The 27,359-nt window shown below is 45.3% G+C and overlaps 1 protein-coding gene across 2 annotated transcripts in view; it reads right to left on the bottom strand.

Annotated features, from left to right (window-relative positions):
• Window positions 1-27,025, bottom strand: part of filip1b (filamin A interacting protein 1b) — a 326,296-nt gene extending 299,271 nt beyond the window's left edge. The window contains exon 1 of one of the 2 annotated variants that reach the window (XM_072503372.1): window positions 26,639-27,025. The gene's annotated coding sequence lies outside the window, so the exon portion shown is untranslated. The remainder of the gene's footprint in view (window positions 1-26,638) is intronic. The other variant, XM_072503362.1, reaches the window with a different exon arrangement.
• Between the last annotated feature and the right edge of the window lie 334 nt (window positions 27,026-27,359).

Raw genomic sequence — 27,359 nt, 5'->3', positions numbered from 1 at the left:
AGCCCGATGTACCGCTCAATGACAGCACGGGTGGCAATATAGCCTCATTATATCAGGTCTCCCCCTTGGTCTCCAGCCTCCGCACCGGCATCATCAGCCAGGACCTCAGCGGGTACCCCTTGTCTCCCAAGAGCCAACCCATCATCCTGGGATGGTCCATGAAGATGGCAGGGATTTCCGAGTGTCCCAGGATGTAGCTGTCATGCATGCTCCATGGAAAGCATGCACACACGTGCATGATCCAGAGACAGTGATCGCACACGAATTGAACATTTAGCAAGTGGAACCCTTTCTTGTTACCCCCTGATTCCCTGGCGTGCACAAGGCGACATGCGTGCCATCGATTGCCCTCTGGACCTGGGGGATTCCGGCGATGGCAGAGAATCCTGCAGCCCGGCCATCTTGGTGGGCCTGGTCCAGCTCAAAGTTGATATAGTCTGATGCCCGGACTTACAGGGCATCCGTGACCTCACAAATGCACATGTGGGCTGTAGCTTGGGAAATGCTGCACAAGTCCCTTCTCAAGCCTTGGACTGTACTGCTTGCATAGAAGTTCAGGGCTGTGGTAACCTCCACGGCCACCGGGAGCTGGTGTCCTCCTCCTCCATGGAGTGCCAAGTCTGTGAGGACATGGCACAGGGGCCGCACTGTCTCTTTGTTGAGACGGAGTCTCCTGCGGCACATTCTATCTGTCATCTCCTCAAAAGTTCAATGATGCCTACACACCTTGGGCCATCACCAGCATCTCCCTCTGGGTTCCTCCTTGGCCTGATGAGTGGCCAGGTCTTCAGGATATTTGGCACCCCCTGCACATGGGATGCTGCCTCCAGCCTGTGTCAGCACTGCTGCCACCTTCTCTGTCATATGGCCGCTTGGGCTGCCAGCAGCTCTGCAAGGGCAGCCTCTGCGGGACTGACATATGTTAAGTAATGGGTTAAGAGACATTCCAATTAGTTGTCTCATTTATGTTAATTATCCAATAATTGACACTGATATGTAAAGGGGCTTCAGTTGGATTTTGTGTCAGGTGATGTGATGTTAGAGTTTTGTGCAAAATCTGTTGAAGTAAATTAAAGGTGTTTGTGGAAAAGCAGCAGAACCTTTGACTCTATATACAACAGCAGCTAAACGTCTAACAAATGGTAGCAGATGACGGTTGCTGTGCAAATGTGAAGGGTTGAAAGATACAACTTTTCCAGATCAAACCAAGGAGTGAGTGAGAAGAAAAAAACCCAAAACAGATATATGGCTGAACCTAGGATAAAGATGGCCGGATATGACTTATTTACTGAAAGGGGATCGTATGATCAATGGAGAAGTGCAGTAGTTATTGGACTAAGGTAACTGCCTTGGGAAAGAGAAAACAAGGTATGGCATTGGCTCTTTCTCTACCATATGGCAGTAAAATCCGAAACAAAGTGTTTTCGGAGCTGGAATTGGAAGAGTTAGATTCAGAAGAAGGTCTGGAGACTTTATTAGTTTCTATGGATAAGATTTATAAAAAGGATGACTTGTTAAGTGCGTATGAAGCATGGTCAGATTTTGATAGGTTCCGGAAAATAGAGGAATTCTCCATGGAAGGATATATAATGGAATTTGACAGACTATATAAAAGGCTGCAGAAACACCAGCTGGAATTTCCACAGTCTGTGTTAAGCTTTAAATTACTTGACTGTGCTAGAGTGAGCAACATGGATAGGCTCCTGGTTTTGACAGGAGTTCAGTTAGCGGAAAAGGATACTTTATTCGATCAGATGACAGAAGCTTCAAAAAAGTTTCTGGGGAATCATTCGATTCTGGTGGCTTTGATGACCCACATAGGTCAGTCTGCAATAAAGCACAATATGGAAGACACACTACTAACAGGATGGCAAAATGGCACGGCTACAAACAGGTTCCAAGACTATAGAGGGAGATCGGGACCCAGAAAGTATGAAGACAGAAACCCAGTTAGAACCTACAATAGGAAGATGAACACCAGAAACACCCGGGACCGTAGTTTATCAAGATCTCGGAACATGAGTAAGACTACAAATACTAATAGGAGTAGAAGCTCACATGCACGTGAGATTTTGGTGGCTTCCAATAAATTAGATGAAAAAGTTATCAAAGATGCCAAACAGCAAGAACTGAGTGAATTTGGGGTATGCACGGAAGTACCGGATAGGGGACAAAGAGCTCTATCCCACAGATGGATTTGCACCGAAAAGGTTCTTCTAGATGGAACTTATAAGGCAAAGGCCAGGCTTGTGGCAAGGGGATTTGAAGAAAACTTCAGGATTTAAGGGTAGATTCACCTACGACAGGAAAAGTTATTTTAAAAATCTTCCTGGCTCTAATAGCCACAAAGGCATGGAATGCAAATCTATAGATATAAAAGCTACCTTTTTGCAGGGGCATCAGCTCCAGAGAGACATTTTTCTCTGTCCTCCTAAAGAGGCAGCTAACACAGAAGGGGTACTCTGAAAGTTGAACAAATGTGTATATGGATTGAATGATGCGTCTAGAGTCTGGTACTTTTCGGTAAGGTCAGTTTTGTTAAAGTTAGGCTGTTGCCAGTTGAAAGCAGATCCGTCAATGTTTTACTGGCACTATAAAGGAAATCTTTCTGACATCTTTATGATGCATGTCGATGATTTTTTCTGGGGTGGGACTAGTGATTTCGAAGCTATTGTACTCTCTGGTTTGAGGAAAGAATTCAGGGTTGGAAGTCAGGCTTCCGGTGCATTTAAATATATTGGACTGGAAATCAGACAGACTAAGTTAGGGGCAACTTTACGTCAGCAATCTTATTTGGAAAACATCAACCCAATAGCAATTAGTCGTGGCCGGATTTCACAAAAAGATGCAATGGTTTCAAAGATGGAAAAAGAGCAACTGCAAAGTTTAATTTGGCAACTGAATTGGTTAGATAGACAGACTAGACCGGACATGAGTTTTGATGTCTTAGAGTTGAGTACAAAAATGAAAGATCCCAAAGTGGAAGACATAATAAGAGCAAATAAAGCGTTGGTCAAACTAAAAATGCAGGAGTGTGTTTTGAGGTTCCCGGTTTTAGGTGACCTTAGGCACTTGAAACTCTTAGTTTATAGTGATGCGTCCTATGCAAATTTATGTGATGGGGTTTCAAGCGCAGGAGGTTTTATAATTTTCCTTTTGGGGAACAATGGTAAATGTTGCCCTCTTGTGTGGGAAACAAAGAAAATAAGGAGAGTGGTCAAAAGCACTTTGGCTGCTGAGACGTTAAGCCTTGTAGAGGTGGTAGATATAGTCTTTTATATATCTCAGATACTGACAGACATTTGGGGATTAGGGGATTTGTACCTATTGAATGTCACATTGACAATAAATTGAGGAAAATGTGCACTCTACAAAATGTGTCAATGAAAAAAGGTTAAGGATAGACATCGCAAGTTTGAAGCAGGTGTTGGACGAGGGGAGATAGCAAAAATTAAATGAGTTGACAGTAGCTATCAATTGTCAGACTGTTTTACAAAAACAGGGGCTAGCTCACAGAAACTTTTGGATATTGTTAATGAAGGGCGCCTGTTTCTCTGACTGTTTTGTTTTCTTCCAAAAATGAAAAAAGGGGGGGGAAATTGCATGTATGTTTTTGAGTTTCTTGTAATTTCACCTAATTTTTTTTTCTGCAAGGAAGGGGAGACTGTTAAGTAATGGGTTACGAGACATTCCAATTAGTTGTCTCATTTATGTTAAGTATCCAATAATTGATGCTGATATGTTGCAGGCAGGGGATTCCACGCCCTTACTACTCTCTGAGTAAAGAACCTACCTCTGACATCTGTCCTATATCTATCTCCCCTCAATTTAAAGCTATGTCCCCTCGTGCTAGACATCACCATCTGAGGAAAAAGGCTCTCACTGTCCACCCTATCCAATCCTCTGATCATCTTGTATGCCTCTATTAAGTCACCTCTTAACCTTCTTCTCTCTAATGAAAACAGCCTCAAGTCCCTCAGCCTTTCCTCATAAGATCTTCCCTCCATACCAGGCAACATCCTGGTAAATCTCCTCTGCACCCTTTTCAATGCTTCCACATCCTTCCTATAATGCGGCGACCAGAATTGCACGCAATACTCCAAATGCGGACGCACCAGAATCTTGTACAGCTGCAACATGACCTCATGGCTCCGAAACTCAATCCCTCTACCAATAAAAGCTAACACACCGTACGCCTTCTTAACAACTCTCTCAACCAGGGTGGCAACTTTCAGGGATCTATGTACATGGACACAGAGATCTCTCTGCTCATCCACATTGCCAAGAATCTTACCATTAGCCCAGTACTCTGTCTTCCTGTTATTCCTTCCAAAATGAACCACCTCACACTTTTCTGCATTAAACTCCATTTGCCACCTCTCAGCCCAGCGCTGCAGCTTATCTATGTCCCTCTGTAACTTGTAACATCCTTCCGCACTGTCCACAACTCCACCGACTTTAGTGTCATCTGCAAATTTACTCACCCATCCTTCTACGCCCTCCTCCAGGTCATTTATAAAAATGACAAACAGCAGTGGCCCCAAAACAGATCCTTGTGGTACACCACTAGTGACTGGACTCCAGTCTGAACATTTCCCATCAACCACCACCCTTTGTCTTCTTCCAGCTAGCCAATTTCTGATCCAAACTGAAATCACCCTGAATCCCATGCCTCCGTATTTTCTGCAGTAGCCTACCGTGGGGAACCTTATCAAACGCTTTATTGAAATCCATATACACCACATCAACTGCTTTACCCTCATCCACCTGTTTGGTCACCTTCTCAAAGAACTCAATAAGGTTTGTGAGGCACGACCTACCCTTCACAAAACCGTGTTGACTATCTCTAATCAAATTATTCCTTTCCAGATGATTATACATCCTATCTCTTATAAACCTTTCCAAGATTTTGCCCACAACACAAGTAAGGCTCACTGGTCCATAGTTACTGGGGTTGTCTCTACTCCCCTTCTTGAACAAGGGGACAACATTTGCTATCCTCCAGTCTTCTGGTACTATTCCTGTATTTAAATGATAAAATATTAAAACATGCACTGTGCAGAGAGACCTGGGTGTGCGAGTGCATGAGTCACAAAAAGTTGGTTTACAGGTGCAACAGGTGATTAAGAAGGCAAATGGAATTTTGTCCTTCATTGCTAGAGGGATGGAGTTTAAGACTAGGGAGGTTATGCTGCAATTGTAAAAGGTGTTAGTGAGGCCACACCTGGAGTATTGTGTTAAGTTTTGGTCTACTTACTTGAGAAAGAGTGTACTGGCACTGGAGGGTGTGGAGAGGAGGTTCACTAGGTTAATCCCAGAGCTGAAGGGATTGGATTACGAGGAGAGGTTGAGTAGACTGGGACTGTACTCGTTGGAATTTAGAAAGATGAGGGGGGATCTTCTAGAAACATCTAAAATTATGAAGGGAATAGATAGGATAGATGCGGGCAGGTTGTTTCCACTGGCGGGTGAAAGCAGAACTAGGGGGCATAGCCTCAAAATAACGGGAAGTAGATTTAGGACTGAGTTTAGGAGGAACTACTTCACCCAAAGGGTTGTGAATCTATGGAATTCCTTGCCCAGTGAAGCAGTAGAGGCTCCTTCATTAAATGTTTTTAAGATAAAGATAGATAGTTTTTTGAAGAATAAAGGGATTAAGGGTTATGGTGTTCGGGCCGGAAAGTGGTGCTGAGTCCACAAAAGATCAGCCATGATCTCATTGAATGGTGGAGCAGGCTCGAGGGGCCAGATGGCCTACTCCTGCTCCTAGTTCTTATGTTCTTATGACGACATAAAGATCAAAGCCAAAGGCTCTGCAATCTCTTCCCTAGCTTCCCAGAGTATCCTAGGATAAATCAATCCGGCCCAGGGGACTTATCTGTTTCACCCTTTCCAGAATTGTTAACACCTCCTCCTTATGAACCTCAATCCCGTCTAGCCTAGTAGCCTGAATCTCAGTATTCTCCTCGACAACAATGTCTTTTTCCTGTGTGAATACTGACAAAATATATTCATTTAGCACCTCCCCTATCTCCTCGGACTCACCGCACAACTTCCCACTACTGTCCTTGACTGGCCCTACTCTTACCCTAGTCATTCTTTTATTCCTGACATACCTATAGAAAGCTTTAGTGTTTTCCTTGATCCTACCTGCCAAAGACTTCTAATGCCCCCTCCTGGCTCTTCTTAGCTCTCTCTTTAGGTCCTTCCTGGCTAACTTGTAACTCTCAACCGCCCTAACTGAACCTTCACATCTCGGGCGAAATTCTCCCCCATCGGCGCGATGTCCGCCGACTGGCGCCAAAGACGGCGCCAATCAGACGGGCATCGCGCCAGCCCAAAGGTGCGGAATGCTCCGCATTTTTGGCGGCCTAGCCCCAACATTGAGGGGCTAGGCCGACGCCGGAGGGATTTCCGCCCCGCCAGCTGGCGGAAATGGCGTTTGTTGCCCCGCCAGCTGGCGCGGAAATGCGGCGCATGCGCGGGAGCGTCAGCGGCCGCTGACAGTTTCCCGGCGCATGCACGGGAGCGTCAGCGGCCGCTGTCAGTTTCCCGCGCATGCGCAGTGGGGAGAGTCTCTTCCGCCTCCGCCATGGTGGAGGCCGTAGCGGAGGCGGCAGGGAAAGAGTGCCCCCACGGCACAGGCCCGCCCGCGGATCAGTGGGCCCCGATCGCGGTCCAGGCCACCGTGGGGGCACCCCCCGGGGTCAGATTGCCCCGCGCCCCCCCCCCCCCCCCCCCAGGACCCCGGAGCCCTCCCAATACCAGGTTTGATTTACGCCGGCGGGACAGGCAATTTCTGGGCGGGACTTCGGCCCATTCGGGCCGGAGAATCCAGCGGGGGGTCCCGCCAACTGGCGTGGCCCGATTCCCGCCCCCGCCCAATCTCCGGTACCGGAGACTTCGGCGGGGGCGGGGGCGGGATTCACGGCGGCCTACGGCCATTCTCCGACCCGGCGGGGGGTCGGAGAATGCCGCCCCTCATCTTTACATAAGCCTCCTTCTTCCTCTTGACAAGTGATCCAACTACTTTAGTAAACCATGGTTCCCTCGCTCGACCACTTCCTCCCTGCCTGACAGGTACATACTTATCAAGGACACGCAGTCGTTGTTCCTTGAACAAGGTCCACATTTCCATTGTGCCCAGCCCCTGCAGTTTCCTTCCCCATCCGATGAATCCTAGGTCTTGCCTAATCGCATCATAATTGCGTTTCCCCCAGCTATAACTCTTGCCCTGTGGTATATACCTATCCCTTTCCATCGCTAAAGTAAACGTAACCGAATTGTGGTCACTATTACCAAAGTGCTCACCTACCTCCAAATCTAACACCTGTCCTGGTTCATTACCCAGTACCAAATCCAATGTGGCCTCGCCTCTCGTTGGCCTATCTACATACTGTGTCAGGAAACCCTCCTGCACACATTGGACAAAAACGGACCCATCTAAAGTACTCAAACTATAGCGTTTCCAGTCAATATTAGGAAAGTTAAAGTCCCCCATAACAACTACCCTATCACTTTCGCTCCTATCCAGAATCATCTTTGCATCCTATCCTCTACATCTCTGGAAGTTTTCAGAGGCCTATAGAAAACGCCCAACAGGGTTACCTCTCCTTTCCTGTTTCTAACCTCAGCCCATACTACCTCAGTAGACGAGTCAAACATCCTTTCTGCCACCGTAATACTGTCCTTGACTAACAATGCCACCCCTCTCCCTCTTTTACCACCTTCCCTGAGCTTACTGAAATATCTGAACGCCGGCACCTGTAACAACTATTCCTGTCCCTGCTCTATCCATGTCTCCGAAATGGCCACAACATCGAAGTCCCAGGTACCAACCCATGCCGCAAGTTCACCCACCTTATTCCGGATGCTCCTGGCATTGAAGAAGACACACTTTAAACCACCTTCCTGCCTGCCGGTACACTCCTGCGACCTTGAAACCTTACTCATGACCTCACTACTCTCAACCTCCTGTATACTGGAGCTACAATTCAGGTTCCCATCCCCCTGCTGAATTAGTTTAAACCCTCCCGAAAAGCATTAGCAAATTTCCCCCCCAGTAATATTTTATTGGCAAAAACGGTCAACAGTAACAAAGATTTGAAAATTGACTATGTCACATTCCACATATCACACTAACCATTAAACAACAAGGAAACATCACCGTTCCACATATCACACTAACCATTAAACAACAAGGAAACATCACCGTTCCACATATCACACTAACCATTAAACAACAAGGAAACATCACCGTTCCACATTGGTACCAATGCAAAGCTATACCAGCTAACTTTTACAAAAAAAAACACAAGGTATCACCCGTTGTGAGTTCCTCAATAGAAACGGAGGAAAAGCCAGAGAATGTGTTATCATGTCCAGAATTTTGACGTAGAAATGATCTGTCCATCAATCTGTGACTTGTTCCACTAACGTCCAGGTGCCGCAGCTATGCAGGCCCTCCCACACGGCCCAATCTCACCGGAATCAAATCCTAGCATCCACACATTCCACTGGTGCTCAAAGTGCAGTTGAACATACTGGACTTCCAGCGGGTTTAACCCGTGGTGACATGCCAGTTACATGCAGCACTCACCACACCAGCAACAAAAGCATCAACAATCTGCAAAAGCATTTCTTCAACATTTTAATTGGGTGGCCCATTTGGATCAATGTCGTGCACCAGGTCAGGCAGCGTCTTCTTGCTTCAAACTGGATTGCCTTCTGGACTCATATATCCCCCTGAGCTCGGTGTTCCAGGTTCTAGGTGTCTTAGAAAATATTGTCCTTCTTTCAGGCTACAGAAAAGGAAGGAAACAGAACAGCAACCTCAAGGCTCCTGCAGGCACCAGCAGGTCCGAGCAGCAAACACAACCTGCAGCTGTGACATGCTCTCACAACTAACAAGGCCAATTCCTCATTAGCAATAGCCTTCAGTACTGAAGCTAGGGGCTGCTCACAGTCAAAGGGAGTTAAAGTGACATTCAGCATAGCACCAAGAGCGGGTTCTATCCTGGACAAACAGGCAACAGCTGTAGTTACCCCTGTTAAGGGTATCCACAATATTTAAAGATGGCCTGAAGGCCTCACAGACGGGCAGACCCTCATCCCCTCTCCCCCCAGCCCAGGGACGATCCCCAACCTGGAATGCTTCAGCCTCCCAACCAAGCCCAACCCTTCCCCCAAGCACCAGAGCAGCAGCTCCAGTACCCTTGAGCTACAGTCCGTAAAATGGAAATGGCTACTCACCTCCTCAGTTCCCCTCAGCAGACACTGCGGCAGTTTCTAAAAAGGAGTACTTAACGACGCCCGCGTGATTTCTCGCTGAGGAGCCGGTTAATTCCCGGAAGGTCATTGCATTTGACTTCAATCTCGCTAATGAGATGGAAATTAATACAAATGAGGGTTAATGATATGCTCGCCATATTTGCTCAAGATCTGGAACTCGCCATCGGCTGCAGGCCAGTTAGCTAGCAAACTGAATTGCGCCTCGAATATCGATTTTGACCTTACCTGCTATTTAACTGGCGTGCCCAGATCCATGCCGGGCGTAACACACAGGCTAAATTACACCCTATAACTAAAACATAGTGGTCTTCTTTCTTCAGAAACAAATATAAATGATTTCCAAACACTTTAGTGTGAATACAGTGCTCTTTATTATCATGCTTAACAGATCATCTGGACCAGCCTAAGTCGTATCATTATAAATTAAACTTTATTTGAGAGCGCAAAAATTTTAATGACAGAATGATTTCTGACACCACATATTGCTCATAGTATTGCAGATTTCTCCTAAAGTGGGGGATTGTGGTTACTTTTTTTTGTGTCCAGCAAAACAATGAATGTAAAAAGCTGGGGGATTAAATATTTTCCTATTTACAGCACCCAGTGTCAACAGTAAGTATGTGTCTCCCATAGTCAGCGACAGAGAAAACGTCTGCACTAGCCCAATAATCTCCCTTAACTACATCGTCAGAAGAGCACAGAAACAGGATTGGAAACACTATCAAATGAAATCTTCAGCTACTGATGTTCCCAAAGAAAAGGCAAACATGATGGCACATTGTGTTCTTCTTTCATTGTGTAATAGTGTGGAATGTAGAGATATACAGATGTTTCACTGGGGAGTGAGGATAACATCCACTCAGGGTTGCGGGTTTCAGACGGGTCGTCAAGTGACTAAGCAGGCTGATTCTCGGCCCATAGATCCTTGTGCACATGGGACAGGATGTCCTGCAAAGTAGCGAGATCCACAGTGCAGGATTGGCTTCCTTTTCTTCCTGTCTCTGTCACTGCTCTGTCTCATCATTAAGGCCTTTGGACCCAAAGCACAATGCTGCTTGATTAACAATCGGTAGTAAGTCCCCCCCACAGTGGTTAATGTCAAAGCTGCTGCACTTCAAAGAGAGCTTCAGAGTATCTTTGGAGTGTTCTCTTTGTTCACCCCTTGAACTTCGGCCTGTTGAGTGTGAGAAAAGAGGACCTGGCGGACTTCAAGAAGGATGCTAGCATTTATTCATCAGTCCTCCTGTTGAATCCAGAGGATGTGGTGGAGGCCTTGTTGATGGAATTTCTCTGGTGTTCTATGTGTCTCACCTCAGTACAGGGGTGTGGTGATGATGACAGCTGTCCGGCAGTTGGATGGTCGAACCACACAAAATGGCGTAGATGTCGGCGGGACCAGGGGATCCCACTAGCGGCTAATGGCAAGCCACCTGTGCCCCCAGAAACATGCGCGGGGAGGGGAATCACTCCCTCTTTGACTTTTGTTAACTCACGGAGGTCTTTCTGTAAAACACTCCCTGCCGTAGTTTATAGAGGGCTGAGCTGGTGCAGCTGATCTGATGCTGGATCTCCTTGTCAATGGTGGTCTTTTGAATGCGGTGGTTGCTAAGATGTGAAAAGTGCTCAATATATTCCAGTGCCACTCTTTCAACATATATGGAAGGTGGACTATTTGGCTGAACAGGCCTGGGTTGTTGTATAAATTTTGTTTTGGCAACATGCAAGGACAGGCTGACCTCCTTATATGTAGAATTGAAGAGGTTGAGAGTCGTTTACAAATCTGGTTCAGAGTGGGGAATAGCACTGCCATCATCCACAAACTGTATGTCAAACGTGGTTAGTTTAACTTTGACATGGAGGCGGCTGAGGTTAAAGAGGTTTCCATCTAGACTGTATTTAATACTCACACAAGAGGGAAGCTGATCTTTGATGGGGTGAACAGCCACTGCCAAGTAGATTGTAAATAGTATGGGGGTAATCACACAGCGACTCCGGCCCAGATTTTATAAGAACTGTTTCAGATCTTCCACTCAAGACAGTTGCAGTCATATGATCATGAAGAAATTGCTGGATTGTGCTAAAGTTTCTTCGACATCCAAATCTTTGGACCACAATCCACAGGACCTCTCGATTTATTGAGTCGAATGCTTCGGACAGGTTGTTGAACGCAACAAAGAGTTCCTGGTATTGTTCTCAAAATTTTTCTTCGATTTGACTGTCAACAAAGACTATGGGCGTGATTCAACAAAAAGTTCGAAAGTGCTGTTTTGGGTGGGTTTGGCGGGATGTTTCACAGCGGCTGCAGCGCCCAGAATAATCCAGCTATTCAACGGCACCTTGTCGTTTTTCTTTTGCCTAGGAGAGTTTCTCCCTGTCGAGGCCACACTTAGGCGGCATCTTGCACTGGCGAGTCCTCGAATGCCCCTATACCCTACTCTTATGGGCAAGGGCCCCCTGGCCCAACCATTGACACTGCCAACCTGGCAGCCGGGCACCTAGACCGTGCCCCTGCCAGCCCCGGACAGTGTCACCCTGGCGCCCTGGCAGTGCCAGGTTGGCATCTCAAACTAAGATCTCGCCGGTGTAAATCCTATTATAGCCATCCTGCGAGATTTAATGGCCCTAACTGGATTTGTGTCCGCGGCAAACAGTCCCTCTAAATTTCACTCCTAAAGTCACGTCATGACTCTGGAAGGAATTCCACAGCTCCAGGGAGTAGGTGATTCAGGATAATGTGTTAGGATTTTACTTGTTGTGGACAACATACATAGAAACATACATATAAATAGAAGCAGGTTGAGGCCATTCGGCCCTTCGAGCCTGCTCCAAAATTTGTTCTGATCATGGCTGATCATCGACTTCAATAGCCTGATCCCGTCTTCCCCCCATATCCCTTGGTCCATTTAGCCTCGAGCTATATCTAATTCCTTTTTGAAATTACACGTTTGACCTCGACTACTTTCTGTGGTAATGAATTCCACAGATTCACCACTCTGGGTGAAGAAATTTCTCCTCACCTCAGGTCTAAAAGGTTTACCCCTTGTCCTCAAACTATAGCTCCTAGTTCTAGACTCCCCCACCATCGGGAACATTCTTTCTGAAACTACCCTGTTTAATCCTGTTGAATCTTTTAAGTTTCTATGAGATCCTCTCCCAGCATACAAAGTGGCAAAGATTAGAGGACTGGGAAATCTTTAGGGGGCAACAGCAAGCTACTAAAATAGCTATAAAGAAGAGTAAGATAGATTATGAGAGTAAACTTGCTCAGAATATAAAAACAGATAGTAAAAGTTTCTACAAATATATAAAACAAAAAAGAGCGGCTGAGGTAAATATTGGTCCTTTAGAGGATGAGAAGGGAGATTTAATAATGGCAGATGTGAAAATGGCTGAGGAAGACACAAATAACATGCCAGTGACTAATAGAAATGAGGCTATGACAGGTGAGGACCTCAAGATGATTGTTATCACTAAGGAGGTAGTGATGGGCAAGCTAATGGGGCTAAAGGTAGACAAGTCTCCTGGCCCTGATGGAATGCATCCCAGAGTGCTAAAAGAGATGGCTAGGGAAATTGCAAATGCACGAGTGATAATTTACCAAAATTTACTAGACTCTGGGGTGGTCCCGGCGGATTGGAAATTAGCAAACGTGACACCACTGTTTAAAAAAGGAGGTAGGCAGAAAGCAGGTAATTATAGGCCAGTGAGCTTAACTTCAGTAGTAGGGAAGATGCTGGAATCTATCATCAAGGAAGAAATAGCGAGGCATCTGGATGGATATTGTCCCATTGGGCAGACGCAGCATGGGTTCATAAAGGGCAGGTCGTGCCTAACTAATTTAGTGGAATTTTTTGAGGTTATTACCGATGCGGTAGATAACGGGGAGCCAATGGGTGTGGTATATCTGGATTTCCAGAAAGCCTTTGACAAGGTGCCACACAAAAGGTTGCTGCATAAGAAAAAGATGCATGGCATTAAGAGGAAAGTAGTAGCATGGATAGAGGATTGGTTAATTAATAGAAAGCAAAGAGTGGGGATTAATGGGTGTTTCTCTGGTTGGCAATCAGTAGCTAGTGGTGTCCCTCAGGGATCAGTGTTCAGCCCACAATTGTTCACAATTTACATGGATGATTTGGAGTTGGGGACCAAGAGCAATGTGTCCAAGTTTGCAGACAACACTAAGATAAGTGGTAAAGCAAAAAGTGCAGAGGATACTGGAAGTCTGCAGAGGGATTTGTATAGGTTAAGTGAATGGGCTAGGGTCTGGCAGATGGAATACAATGTTGACAAATGTGAGGTTATCCATTTTGGTATAAATGACAGCAAAAGGGATTATTATTTAAATGATAAAATATTAAAACATGCTGCTGTGCAGAGAGACCTGGGTGTGCTAGTGCATGAGTCGCAAAAAGTTGGTTTACAGGTGCAACAGGTGATTAAGAAGGCAAATGGAATTTTGTCCTTCATTGCTAGAGGGATGGAGTTTAAGACTAGGGAGGATATGCTGCAATTGTATAAGGTGTTAGTGAGGCCACATCTGGAGTATTGTGTTCAGTTTTGGTCTCCTTACCTGAGAAAGGATGTACTGGCACTGGAGGGTGTGCAGAGGAGATTCACTCGGTTAACCCTAGATCTGAAGGGGTTGGATTACGAGGATGGGTTGAGTAGACTGGGACTGTACTCGTTGGAATTTAGAAGGATGAGGGGGGATCTTATAGAAACATATAAAATTATGAAGGGAATAGATAGGAAAGATGCGGGCAGGTTGTTTCCACTGGCAGGTGAAAGCAGAACTAGGGGGCATAGCCTCAAAATAAGGGGAAGAGGATTTAGGACTGAGTTTAGGAGGAACTACTTTACCCAAAGGGTTGTGAATCTATGGAATTCCTTGCCCAGTGAAGCAGTAGAGGCTCCGTCATTAAATGTTTTTAAGATAAAGATAGATAATTTTTTGAAGAATAAAGGGATTAAGGGTTATGTTGTTCGGGCTGGAGAGTGGAGCTGAGTCCACAAAAGATCAGCCATGATCTCATTGAATGGTGGAGCAGGCTCGAGGGGCCAGATGGCCTACTCCTGCTCCTAGTTCTTATGTTCTCTCAGTCTTTTGTACTCCAATTAATATAATCCTAACCGATTTATTCTCTCCTCATATGACAGTCCCGCCATTCCAGGAATCAGCCTGGTGAACATTCACTGCACTCCCTCCATAGCAAGAACATTCTTCCTCAGATAAGGACACCAAAACTGCACACATACTCCAGGTGTGGTCTCCCCAATGCCCTATACTGTTGCAGTAAAACTTCCCTATTCCTATACTCAACTCCTTTCGCTATGAATACTAACATACCATTTGCCTTCTTTACTGCCTGCTATACCTGCATGCTTACTTTTAGTGACTGATGTACGAGGACACCAAGGTTTCGCTAAGTATCCACCTCTCTCAATTTACACCCATTTAAATATAATCTGCTTTCCTATTTTTGCCAACAAAGCAGATACCCTCACATTTATCCACATTATACTGCATCTGCCATGCACGGGTGCCCACTCACTCAGCCTGTCCAAACCCCGCTGAAACATCTCTGCATCCTCCTCATGGCTCACCCTCCCACCGAATTCTGTGTCACCTGCAAATTTAGGGATAATACATTTAGTTCCCTCTTCCAAATCATTAATCTATAATGTTAACAGTTGGGGTTCCAGCACAGATACCTGCGCTACCGCACTAGTCACTGCTTGCCAATCGGAAAAAGAACCATTTATTCCAACTTTTTGCTTCCTGTCTGCTAACCAGCTTTCTATCCATCTCAAGACACTACCCACAATCCCATGCATTTTGATCTGCTTTGTAAGACCTTGTCGAAGCCTTCTGAAAATCTAAATAAACCACATCTACCAGTTCTCCCTGGTCAACTCTACTAGTTGAATTCTCAAAGAATTCTAGTTGGTTTATCAAGCATAATTTCCCTTTCGTAAATCCATGCTGACTTTGTCTGATTATACCATTGCTTTCCAAATGCTGTGCTATGAAATCCTTAATAGTGAACTTCAGCAACGTCCCTACTACCAATATTAGGCTCACTGGTCTATAGTTCCCTGTTTTCTCTCTACCTCCCTTTTTGAATAGCGTATATTAGTTACCCTCCAATCTGTAGGAACCATTCCAGAGTCCAAAGAATTTTGGAAAATGACCACCAATCACCACAATTTCTATAGCCACTTCGTTAAGTATTCTGGGATAAACATTTTCAGGGCTTGGAGACATATCCGCCTTCAATCCCATTAATTTCCCGAAAGCCATTTCTCCAAAATTTCCCCATTAATTTCCCCAAGAGGGAAATACCTCAAGAGTCTCCACAGGAAGATTTATTTCCCTATTGAAGTTAGTTCCAATTGGTGCATTCCTCACTTTGGAATTAATTTTCCCCCCCCAATTCCATTGGACGAGTGCATGGAGTCCTGTGGTGAGCAAAACTCCATCCGTTTTGAAGACGACAGCTGGAATATCATCAGGATCATGGGCTTTGTCATTTTTAATCATTTGATAGCTTTCCTCAGCTCTGGATGATGATTCTACCACGGGTTACTGGGGCAATAGCGTGGAGAGTATCAGCTATCACTGTGGATTCACAGTTGAAGAGTTGCTGAAAATATTGTTTCTAGTGTTGATGGACAAAACCAGGGGAAAAGTCACCAGAATTTTAACATTTCTTTAAGGTGAACTATCATTCTGGGATGGAAGTGAATGTTGCATCTTTTGTCTCAGTGAAATCCTTTTGCAACAATGGCAGGAGTGCTGGATTGCCAACAGAACTGTTGTCAATAAGTGAAGCTTTGCAGCGACTAACCAACACTGATCTGCTTTCTCTACAATCCCTCAAATTACAATCAGAAAAAGTTCATGTATATACATATATATTGTGGGTTTTATACAAAGATGAAAAACAGAGTTTTGATAGATCATAGAACTTACAGTGCAGAAGGAGGCCATTTGGCCCATCAAGTCTGACCGGCCGTTGGAAAGAGCACCCTATCTAAGCCCACACCTCCACTCTATTTTCACACCTCCATCCTATCCCCGTAGCCCCAGCTAACCATCTTTGGACTGTGGGAGGAAACCTGAGCACCCGGAGGAAAACCACGCAGACACAGGGAGAACGTGCAGACTCCACACAGACAGTGAGCCAAGCCGGGAATCGAACCTGGGATCCTAGAGCTATGAAGCAACTGTGCTAACCACTGTGCTACCGTGCTGCCCAAACTATGTAAAATATTTAATTCCATACATTTATCAAACTAGTCCTATTGTCTGATATATTGCAACTCCAAACTAAACCCTCTGTGCAAGCAATGGAATGCTTGGGACTACATTCTTCCCCCCCCCCCCCCCCAAAAAGAAACTCTCGAAACACAAGCTGATTCAATCTGGATTACTGTTTGGAAGCAATAGAGACACCACAGTGCAACAGCTCTGATAATTGATATGTGGTTATGTGTCTCATCATTTTTTCAGAGCTTTTCACACTTTTCCTGAAGCAAAGATTACAAAAACGTCTTTGTGTCAAAAACTGTTCCTAGCGATTTAATCTCTGCACCAGCCACATAATTCAACTCCAAACAAAAGCTCACTCAATGCTACAGTCCATTGTTCCTTTGTGTGTGGCCCAGATATATCTGATGGCTCATGCCAGATCTGTGCTTCAACCACTATTGAGTTTCACTTTTCTTGTGAATTAACCCCTTCGCCAGGGCAAAACTACATTCGGATAAAGAGAAATGTGCTCTTGCCGCGATTAATTTAAATATCGGGGTCAGTATCGTTAAGATAATGCACTAGACCATTCCAGTCACATTAATTATAATGCAGTTATTCAATGGGTTTAATTTCCAAAAGTAGGAGGGTGTCAATGTTAAAGAAATTACTTATCGATGTAGATGTTGCTTGTTGTTATTTATGAATCAACAATCCAATGTGAGTAAAGATCAATTTCCAAGAGCCGGTGCAGACTCGATAGGCCGAATGGCCTCCTTCTGCACTGTAAATTCTATGAATTGGCGTGGGTAGTTGAGGCAATCTCAATATTCATCTTGAGGTAGCTTATGTTTGTTGTCAGTATCTTTATTAACATTGGCCAACATTTTATATTCGGGGGTTGGGCACACGATTGACCAGGCCAAAATCAAAATTTTGTCAAATGGCGTTGGGCGCACTAACCAGCAATTAAAGGGCGAATTAAAACCATTAGCAATCCAATCAACGACCATTTTATGGTCCCGTGTCATTTTCGGCTCGTCTCACAGGCAGAACAGGTGGGCGTTAATGGCATTACTTTTTACATTTCCTCATCCAAAACAAGATAAAAAGCCCCAAGACCTGCATCCTATCTGGCTGCATCACAGCCTGGTATAGCAACTGCTCGGCCCAGGACCATAAGAAACTACAGAGAGTCGGAAACACAGCCCAGTTCATCTCACAAACCCGTCTCTCATCCATTGACTCTATCTACACCTCCCACTGCCTTGGGGAAGTGGGCAGCATAACCAAAGACCCCTCCCACCTGGGTATATTGCCCGATTACGTATTTTCTTTTCATGTACTTAATGATCTGTTGAGCTGCACGCAGAAAAATACTTTTCACTGTACCTCTGTACACGTGACAATAAACAAATCCAATCCAGTTATACAAAACAGGCCCTGCTAGGCCTGAGAACAATGCTACCCATAATGACGTCTCCAGGTTGTCTGCAAATTTCAATAGGTTTGAGGGCCAGCCTATGTCTTGTAAACTATCTCGATGGGAAAACGATTAACACTTTCTGAGGCCCATCAAAACTATTTTGCACCCCATCAGCTCAAAGCACTCACATGAATTCAACAGACCAGTGGGAGGAGCTGGCCATGATTGTAAAGGCTTCACCTTTTGAAGTTGAAAAGGCAGTCCTCTTGGGAGTTCACTTCGGGGCTTCACTTCTTGAGTTCACCTCTTCATGAACACAGCTTGGAGCTCTTCTTGCCTGGACTGTTTTCCTGAGGATTGGAGCACAGTGATCCCTCATTTGTAAGGCACTGGTCCACTGCACCTGATCCAATGATTATAGTGGACACTGCTGGTGAGACCTCCTCCAAAGAGGAAGAGAGGCACAGGAGGGAGGGAGGCAAGGTGAGCACTGGCAGCTTCCCAGAGACCTTCATGAGGAGAGGCACTTGCTCCATTGGTGCACAGCCAGCAGGTAGGCCAAGGTGGGAGGGGAGACTGAAGACGCCACTACCCAACAGCTAAAGTATACAAGAGGTGCACTAACTACCCGCAAATGTCTGAGGTCCAGTGCTGCAGAAGTCTACGCCTTCCAGTGGCATTGTGAGAGCAATATTCTATATGACAAGTCCTGAAATGGCCTCCAACTGAGTGGACAGTCACCCTATATGGATGGTTTTGAAGGCCACAGTGGCCGTCAACTTCTACACCTCTGGTTCATTTCTGGGCTAATTGGGCTAATCTCTCAATCAGCTGCACACAGTTGTGTCAAGCTAGTGACTGATGTCACACATCCATCCACTATTGGGCAGACTAGAGCAGCCAAGCAGAGACAGCATGAGGCTCTGTGATGATGGTCAAGTTCCCCCGCAGCCAGTGTGTAATAGACTACCCTCATTTTGCCATCAAGCTGCCAGCAGGTGAGCCAGGAGCTTTCATCAACAGGAAGGGGTTCTGGTTGTCTGTGACCACAGGAGACTGATTCTGCACGTCTGTGACCATTTCCATGGAGCGCACAAGATTCGTACATCTTGTGGCACTCTCGGTTACCAAGGCTGTTTGTGGCTCCTGCATGATTGGATGGGTAGCTCCTTGGTGACAATGGCTATCCCTTGAAGAGGAGGCTGATCTCATAGAATTTACAGTGCAGAAGGAGGCCATTCGGCCCATCGAGTCTGCATCGGCCTTGGAAAGAGCACCCCATTTAATCCCACACCTATCCCCGTCACCCAGTAACCCAACTTAGCCTTTTTTTTGGACAGTTCGGGGCAATTTAGCATGTCCAATCCACCTAACCTGCACATCTTTGGACTGTGGGAGGAAACCGGAGCACCCGGAGGAAACCCACGCAGACACCGGGAAAATGTGCAGACTCCGCACAGACAGTGTCCCAAGCCGGGAATCAAACCTGGGACCCTGGAGCTGTGAAGCAACTATGTTAACCATTGTGCTACCGTGCTGCCCGTGATGACCCTGCTCCTGGCTGAGGAGAGATACAACAGGAGTCACGCATCCACAAGAGTGATGATGGAGAGGACCATCAGGCTGCTCAAGATGCACTTAAGGTGCCTGGACCAATCCAGGTGAGCATTGCAGTGTCCTCCATTCCGTGTCTCCCTCATTGTTGCCACATGCTGCACCCTGCATAACTTGGCTCTGCCAGGGGGGGGATCCAGTGAAGGTTCAGGAAAGTGAGGCAGCTCCACAGGCCCAGGAGCTGGCTCCAGTGAAGGGTCAGAGGAAGAATCAGAGGACGCAAGGCAGACAACGGGAACAATCAGGGGTCAGGGACTCCAGGGATGCTATGATACTGCTAGGTAACCAAGATATTGATGCTCACTTGAGCCAATGGTACTGTCTCCTTCGCAAACAATCATTAAATGAGAGCCGAACTCAGAACACCAATATCACACAATACATGCAGTTAAAGCCTGTGCAGCATCTGGCACCTATTCAAGCATCAAGCCAACTCAGCCCACTAAAATAAAGAAAATAGCCTGAATTCTCCGGTCGTTCAAATTTAAAAAAAAATTAAATTTCCTAATTAATTGACGCAATGTCAGTTAGAGGGGTGCAGTGCTCTGACTGTGAGATGTGGCAGGTCCGGGAGGCTTCCAGCGTCCCGGATGACTTCATCTGCAGAAAGTGCACCCAACTGGAGCTCCTCACAGACCGCATGGTTCGGTTGGAGCAGCAATTGGATGCACTTAGGAGCATGCAGGTGGCGGAAAGCGTCATAGATAGCAGTTATATAAATGTGGTCACACCCAAGGTGCAGGCAGAGAAATGGGAGACCGCCAGAAAGGGCAGGTAGTCAGTGCAGGAATCCCCTGTGGTTGTCCCCCTCTCGAACAGGTATACCACTTTGGATACTGTCAGGGGGAATAGCCTATCAGGGGAAAACAGCAGCAGCCAGAGCAGTGGCACCACAGCTGGCTCCGATATTCAGAAGGGAGGGTCAAAGCGCAGAAGAGCAATAGTAATAGGGGACTCTATAGTCAGGGGCACAGATAGGCGCTTCTGTGGACGTGAAAGAGACTCCAGGATGGTATGTTGCCTCCCTGGTGCCAGGGTCCAGGATGTTTCAGAACGGGTAGCGGGCATCCTGAAGGGGGAGGGCAAACAGGCAGAGGTCATTGTACATATTGGTACTAACAACATAGGCAGGAAGGGGCATGAGGTCCTGCAGCAGGAGTTCAGTGAGCTAGGCAGACAGTTAAAAGACAGGACCTCGAGGGTTGTAATCTCGGGATTACACCCTGTGCCACGTGCCAGTGAGGCTAGAAATAGGAAGATAGAGCAGCTAAACACGTGGCTAAACAGCTGGTGTAGGAGGGAGGGTTTCAGTTATCTGGACCACTGGGAGCTCTTCTGGGGCAGCTGTGACCTGTATAAGAAGGACGGGTTGCATCTAAACTGGAGAGGCATAAATATCCTGGCCGCGAGGTTTGCTAGTGTCACACGGGAGGGTTTAAGCTAGTATGGCAGGAGGGTGGGCACCGGAGCAATAGGTCAGAAGGTGAAAACATTGAGGGAGAACTAGGGAATAGGGCCAGTATGGCTCTGAGGAAGAGCAGACAGGGAGAAGTTGCTGAACACAGCGGGTCTGGTGGCCTGAAGTGCATATGTTTTAATGCAAGAAGTATTAAGGGTAAGGCAGAGCTTGGATTAGCACTTGGAACTATGATGTTGTTGCCATTACAGAGACCTGGTCGAGGGAAGGACAGGATTGGCAGCAAAACGTTCCAGGATTTAGATGTTTCAGGCGGGATAGAGGGGGATGTAAAAGGGAGTTGCGCTACTGGTTAGGGAGAATATCACAGCTGTACTACAGGAGGACACCTCATAGTTCAGCGAGGCTATATGGGTAGAGATCAGGAATAAGAAGGGTGCAGCCACAATGTTAGGGGTTTACTACAGGCCTCCCAACAGCCAGCGGGAGATAGAGGAGCAGATAGGTAGACAGATTTTGGAAACGAGTAAAAACAACAGGGTTGTTGTGATGGGAGACTTCAACTTCCCCAATATTGACTGGGATTCACTTACTGCTAGGGGCTTGGACGGGGCAGAGTTTGTAAGGAGCATCCAGGACGGTTTCTTAAAACAATATGTAGATAGTCCAACTAGGGAAGGGACTGCACTGGACCTGGTTTTGGGGAATGAGCCCAGCCAGGTGGTAGAAGTTTCATAAGGGGAGCATTTCGGGAACAGTGACCACAATTCAGTAAGTTTTAAAGTGCTAGTGGACAAAGATAAGAGTGGTCCGAGGGTGAATGTGCTAAATTGGGGGAAGGCTAATTATAACAATATTAGGCGGGAACTGAAGAACCTAGGCTGGGGGCGGATGTTTGAGGGTAAATCAACATCTGACTTGTAGGAGGCTTTCAAATGTCAGTTGAAAGGAATTCAGGACCGGCATGTTCCTGTGCAGAAGAAGGATAAATACGGCAAATTTTGGGAACCTTGGATAACGATATTGTAGGCCTTGTCAAAAAGAAAAAGGAGGCATTTGTCAGGGCTAAAAGGCTGGGAACAGACGAAGCCTGTGTGGAATAGAGGAAAGGTAGGAAGGAACTTAAGCAAGGAGTCAGGAGAGCTAAAAGGGGACACCAAAAGTCATTGGCAAATAGGGTCAAGGAAAATCCCAAGGCTTTTTCCACGTACATAAAAAGCAAGAGGGTAGCCAGGGAAAGGGTTGGCCCACTGAAGGATAGGCAAGGGAATCTATGTGTGGATCCAGAGGAAATGGGCGAGGTACTAAATGAATACTTTGCATCAGTATTCACCAAAGAGAAGGAATTGGTTGATGTTGAGTCTGGAGAAGGGTGAGTCGATAGCCTGGGTCACATTGAGATCCAAAAAGACGAGGTGTTGGGCATCTTAAAAAATATTAAGGTAGATAAGTCCCCAGGGCCTGATGAGATCTACCCCAGAATACTGAAGGAGGCTAGAGAGGAATATGCTGAGGCCTTGACAGAAATCTTTGGATCCTCACTGTCTTCAGGTGATGTCCCGGAGGACTGGAGAATAGCCAATGTTGTTCCTTTGTTTAAGAAAGGTAGCAAGGATAATCCAGGGAACAACAGGCCGGTGAGCCTTACGTCAGTGGTAGGGAAATTACTAGAGAGAATTCTTCGAGACAGGATCTACTCCCATTTGCAAGCAAATGGACGTATTAGCGAGAGACATCACTGTTTTGTGAAGTGGAGGTCGTGTCTCACTAACTTGATAGAGTTTTTCAAAGAGGTCACAAAGATGATTGATGCAGGTAGGGCAGTGGATGTTGTCTATGTGGACTTCAGTAAGGACTTTGACAAGATCCCTCATGGCAGATTGGTACAAAAGCTGAAGTCACACGGGATCAGGGGTGAGCTGGCAAGATGGATACAGAACTGGCTAGGTCATAGAAGGCAGAGAGTAGCAATGGAAGGATACTTTTCTGATTGGAGGGCTGCGACTAGTGGTGTTCCGCAGGGATCAGTGCTGGGACCTATGCTGTTCATAGTATATATAAATGATTTGGAGGAAAATGTAATTGGTCTGATTAGTAAGTTTGCAGACGATGCAAAGGTTGGTGGAATTGTGGATAGCGATGAGGACTGTCAGAGGATAAAGCAGGATTTAGATTGTTTGGAGACATGGGCGGAGAGATGGCAGATGGAATTGAATCCAGACAAATGTGAGGTAATGCATTTTGGAAGGTCTAATGCAGGTAGGGAATATACAGTGAATGGTCGAACTCTCAAGAGTATTGACAGTCAGAGAGATCTAGGTGTACAGGTCCACAGGTCACTGAAAGGGGCAACACAGGTGGAGAAGGTAGTCAAGAAGGCATACGGCATGCTTGCCTTCATTGGCCGGGGCATTGAGTATAAGAATTGGCAAGTCAGGTTGCAGCTGTATAGACCTTAGTTAGGCCACACTTGGAGTATAGTATTCAATTCCGGTCGCCACACTACCAGAAGGATGTGGAGGCTTTAGAGAGGGTGCAGAAGAGATTTACCAGGATGTTGCCTGGTATGGAGGGCATTAGCTATGAAGAGCAGTTGAATAAACTCGGTTTGTTCTCACTGGAACGACGCAGGTTGAGGGGCGACCTGATAGAGGTATACAAAATTATGAAGGGCATAGACAGAGTGGATAGTCAGAGGCTTTTCCCCAGGGACACACATCACTCATAACTGCCCACCCGCCTTCCATGACCTCCTGGCACTCATGCCATTACTGTTCATAAAACTCCTTGTAGTTATTGAATTAAGCTCCCTCAGCTCCCCCCACAACTCCAAGCAGCCTTCCGGGAGCTGCCTCCTCCAATTTCAAAGCCCACCCAACAGGTCCTCATTGGACTCAGCGCCCAAAGCCTTCTCGCCACATTCTGTACAAACCCAACTGGCAATTGCATTACACACTTAGTGGGCCTAAATTGGCCAGCCAGTGTGATATTGTGTTAACTGTGCGATCTCGGGCGGGAGGGAGTTTCACATCCGCTACCACCTGTTATGTGAGAGTATCCTTTAAGAAATGAGTGTTTAAGAAATGTACCTTTAAGAAATGGAGCTGCTAATGTTACTGGAGTGATGTCAGAGTATGGGTGGAGCTGAGCTCCACTTCTGCTTTTTAAGTTTCAGTTTGAGAAAGCTTAGGTGTGTCTGTGAGCTGCACTGCTGTTGATCTCTGCCATCCAAAAACTATCTATCGATCATTTGGTGAATTCAGAAGAAGTATAAATGTTTTCAGTCTTGAATGTAAACCCTGATGTGCTCCTGTTTGGGGGTTTATTAAAGTATTTTGGATGGTAAAAGGACAGCGTACAAGTTATTTAGTGTGGCATTCTTTGGGGGGTGTATTTGATTTACTGGTTGCTAAGATGTTCACTGTTTGTTTTAGAAAGGTTAACTTGAGTTCATAGAATAAGCATTGTTTTGTTTTAAAAACCACTGGTCCATTTTCTGCTGTACCGCACCTGTAGAGTGGGCCGTGTGCTCCCCATACCACAATCTATTAAAAGTTGTGGGTCAGGTGAACTCCATGATACACTTTGGGATTCTTTTAACCCTGGACCATAACAATATTTAATTATCTCATCAAGAGGCACATCTTTGTTTTTCTCTGATTTCCTCAAACTTTTCTAGAATCCCTACAGTGCAGAAAGAGGACATTCGGCCTATCGAGTCTGCGCTGATCCTATAAACCCTGGCCCATAACAAACACACCCACGCCGAACGTAAAATTCATTGTCTGCGTTTCAATCAGATCATTTTTGACAGCTTCATAGTTGCAGCACCATGCAAATTCAGAACATGGAAAGATCTGCGCATCTCAGAGTAATTCCGAGTAAAAGTAAGTAATTACAAGGTCACTAACTATTCTACTTCTTAGGTTCGGTCAAAGAGTTGGAATGTCACTAGATCAAAGGTTGAACTAATTGCCAATTAAAGAATTTCTAAATATCTTTGAGATAATTGGAGGAAAATCCAGCAAATAAACCTCAAGTCCTTCCTTATAAGTTAACTTACACTTGCCATCATAGTATGAAGGCTGTCATTCATTCTGATATATAGACTGGTCTTTTATATGGTTTACACATCAGTTTGCAAAGTTTGTGTTCAGCAGACTGCCTTCGAATTATACTTTCTCCCAGAGTTAATCCTCCACTTCTGTGTCGCCTGGAGTGATGCATCAAAGCCAATATTTGCAAGCTTCTCAGAACTCTGTTCATTATTTACAATGAAGAAAAGTGGGCTCACCTCGATGATTTTAGTCCTCCAATTGTTAATTAGCTTTCAAAATGCACTCACGGTCCTTATGATAAAATATGTACAGAATTGATTTTCCTTGGAGCTCCGATAATTAAATCTAAATTCCCAGAACAACATTGCATTCAGGGAATTGGAAGACTTTAAAATTATTATTGTATTTTTTTTTGTTTATGGTACATAAAAGACTCAATATGGTTTTCAAAGGGTTAATGTTTGTAAGATGATCCCTCCGGCATTGATGGCTAGTTACTGCTAAATAACTGCTGTATAATCAGCAACAATGACACAATGGTGTGAAAACTGCAGGCTACAACACAAAAAATGAATCATTCCAAAGGGAAAGATAAATCCTGGGAATACTGTATCTTGATTGTTTCAGAATAACGGAAAATCTTCAGCCTCATAAAAAGATCTTTGAAATGACGAATTGACTAAAAATTTTGTATTAATACTCCTAAACACAGTACATTTGTGGACTCGTTCCAGATCTAATTTACATATCTATTAGTTTGAAATTGACAGTCTTTTCAACCATCTCGGGGAATGGGCCAATGACAACTTGCATCTGCTCGGGCTAGTATTTCTATTGCTCCAGGATTGGCCTTTACATAAAAGAGTTGGCTAAGATTGCTAGTGAAAAAATATCTACGCAGTCCATGTGACCAATCGCATCCATAATGTCTGTCCGGGATATTTACTGCAAAGCAGAACAAAACATTAAACAGATGGTAGTTGCTTGAGCCACAATGCTATCTATAGTTCCCCATGCAATATCCAAATTACAAAGAAGTAAATTGAAAAGGATTTCAGACAGTTTACATTATGAGAAATTGTTTTTGCTTTATTTGGCGGCTTGAAGGATACCAAACATGGTTCGAAATATGCTTTTTTTTAAAAACTGAAACATTTTTACTTGTAAAAACCCTACAATGTCAAAGAGGTCCCAGTGCAGTACTCAGAAATGTATGTTGGTCGATTGAGAAGGCAAGGGTGTTGATAGGAATAAGAGAATAACAGTTCTCAGTTTGGCTGACATGTTTATTTTGTTATCAAAACTGTTCCAAATTTTGACGTAGGCTGAGGCTACTTTACATCTAGTTTATGAGCGTTTGAATGGTTGCACCGACACTATTAGAAAAATTATGCCTCCCCGTTGGCAGTTTCAGTTTGGAACGGAATTATGCACAGTATCAACTTTCTCACCATTAGAAAGATGCAAAGTGGCAAATTTATTTTTCACCATCCGTAAACTACACAACTTGTTTCATGACAGAACCTGTGATTATTCATTTTACTTATTTTTAAAGAGAGATAACAAGAAACTTCACTTACCTGAGATTAGTGCTATTGAGGTACAGACAGAACAAATCGAATGGGTCAGTAACTAAGGTGTGATTGCTCCATAATCTAAGAGGTCAGGCAAACATTTCCACAATATAGAACAGGTGGAGATGAGTTCCTCAATGCTGTTGAGAACATGCAGGAGAAGTGGAGAACAGGGCGAGAGTATGTTTCTTCTTTCAGAAAAACTGGCCACCATAAAAGGTCCACATAGGCTGCAGATCAAAAACTGTTGCTGTTTGGAAAATGAAGTCTGTTGCTCTCCTGTTTAATGTCTCACTGCTGTGTTTCCCCTGCCAGTGCTGATACAGCCCTCAGACACTGTGACACTGGTGGCTATGTGGGAATCAATTCTCCCTCCTGAGTTATATTTAACTGACGTTCTCAGCAAGTCAAGCCTGTCAACAGCTGAAAACTTTGTAGCAGTTCTCTTTGCTATTGAACAGCTGAGCTGTTCTTATTTATGAAGAGTTGCAGCCAAACGGCCACATACTGAGGGAAGAAGGAGTGAAACCATCAAATCCTTCTGTGGCCTCTTGCCAAATATTTCATCTGCATGCAGGCACTATTTTAGGTTGCACAGCTTTCCTCTTAATGTCAGCTCCTATTTGATCAGTCAAAATCGACACTGTGCACAAATACAGAGCTTCTGGCTCTCTGCGGACGCCATCAACAGACAGTGAGCAAAGATTCCAAGTGACAATGAATCTTG

Source organism: Scyliorhinus torazame, chromosome 1, assembly GCF_047496885.1.
Source record: "Scyliorhinus torazame isolate Kashiwa2021f chromosome 1, sScyTor2.1, whole genome shotgun sequence".
Classification (NCBI taxonomy): Eukaryota; Metazoa; Chordata; class Chondrichthyes; order Carcharhiniformes; family Scyliorhinidae; genus Scyliorhinus; species Scyliorhinus torazame.
The sequence above is the reverse complement of the archived record's forward strand: the minus strand, read 5'-3'. Positions and strand labels throughout refer to the sequence as shown.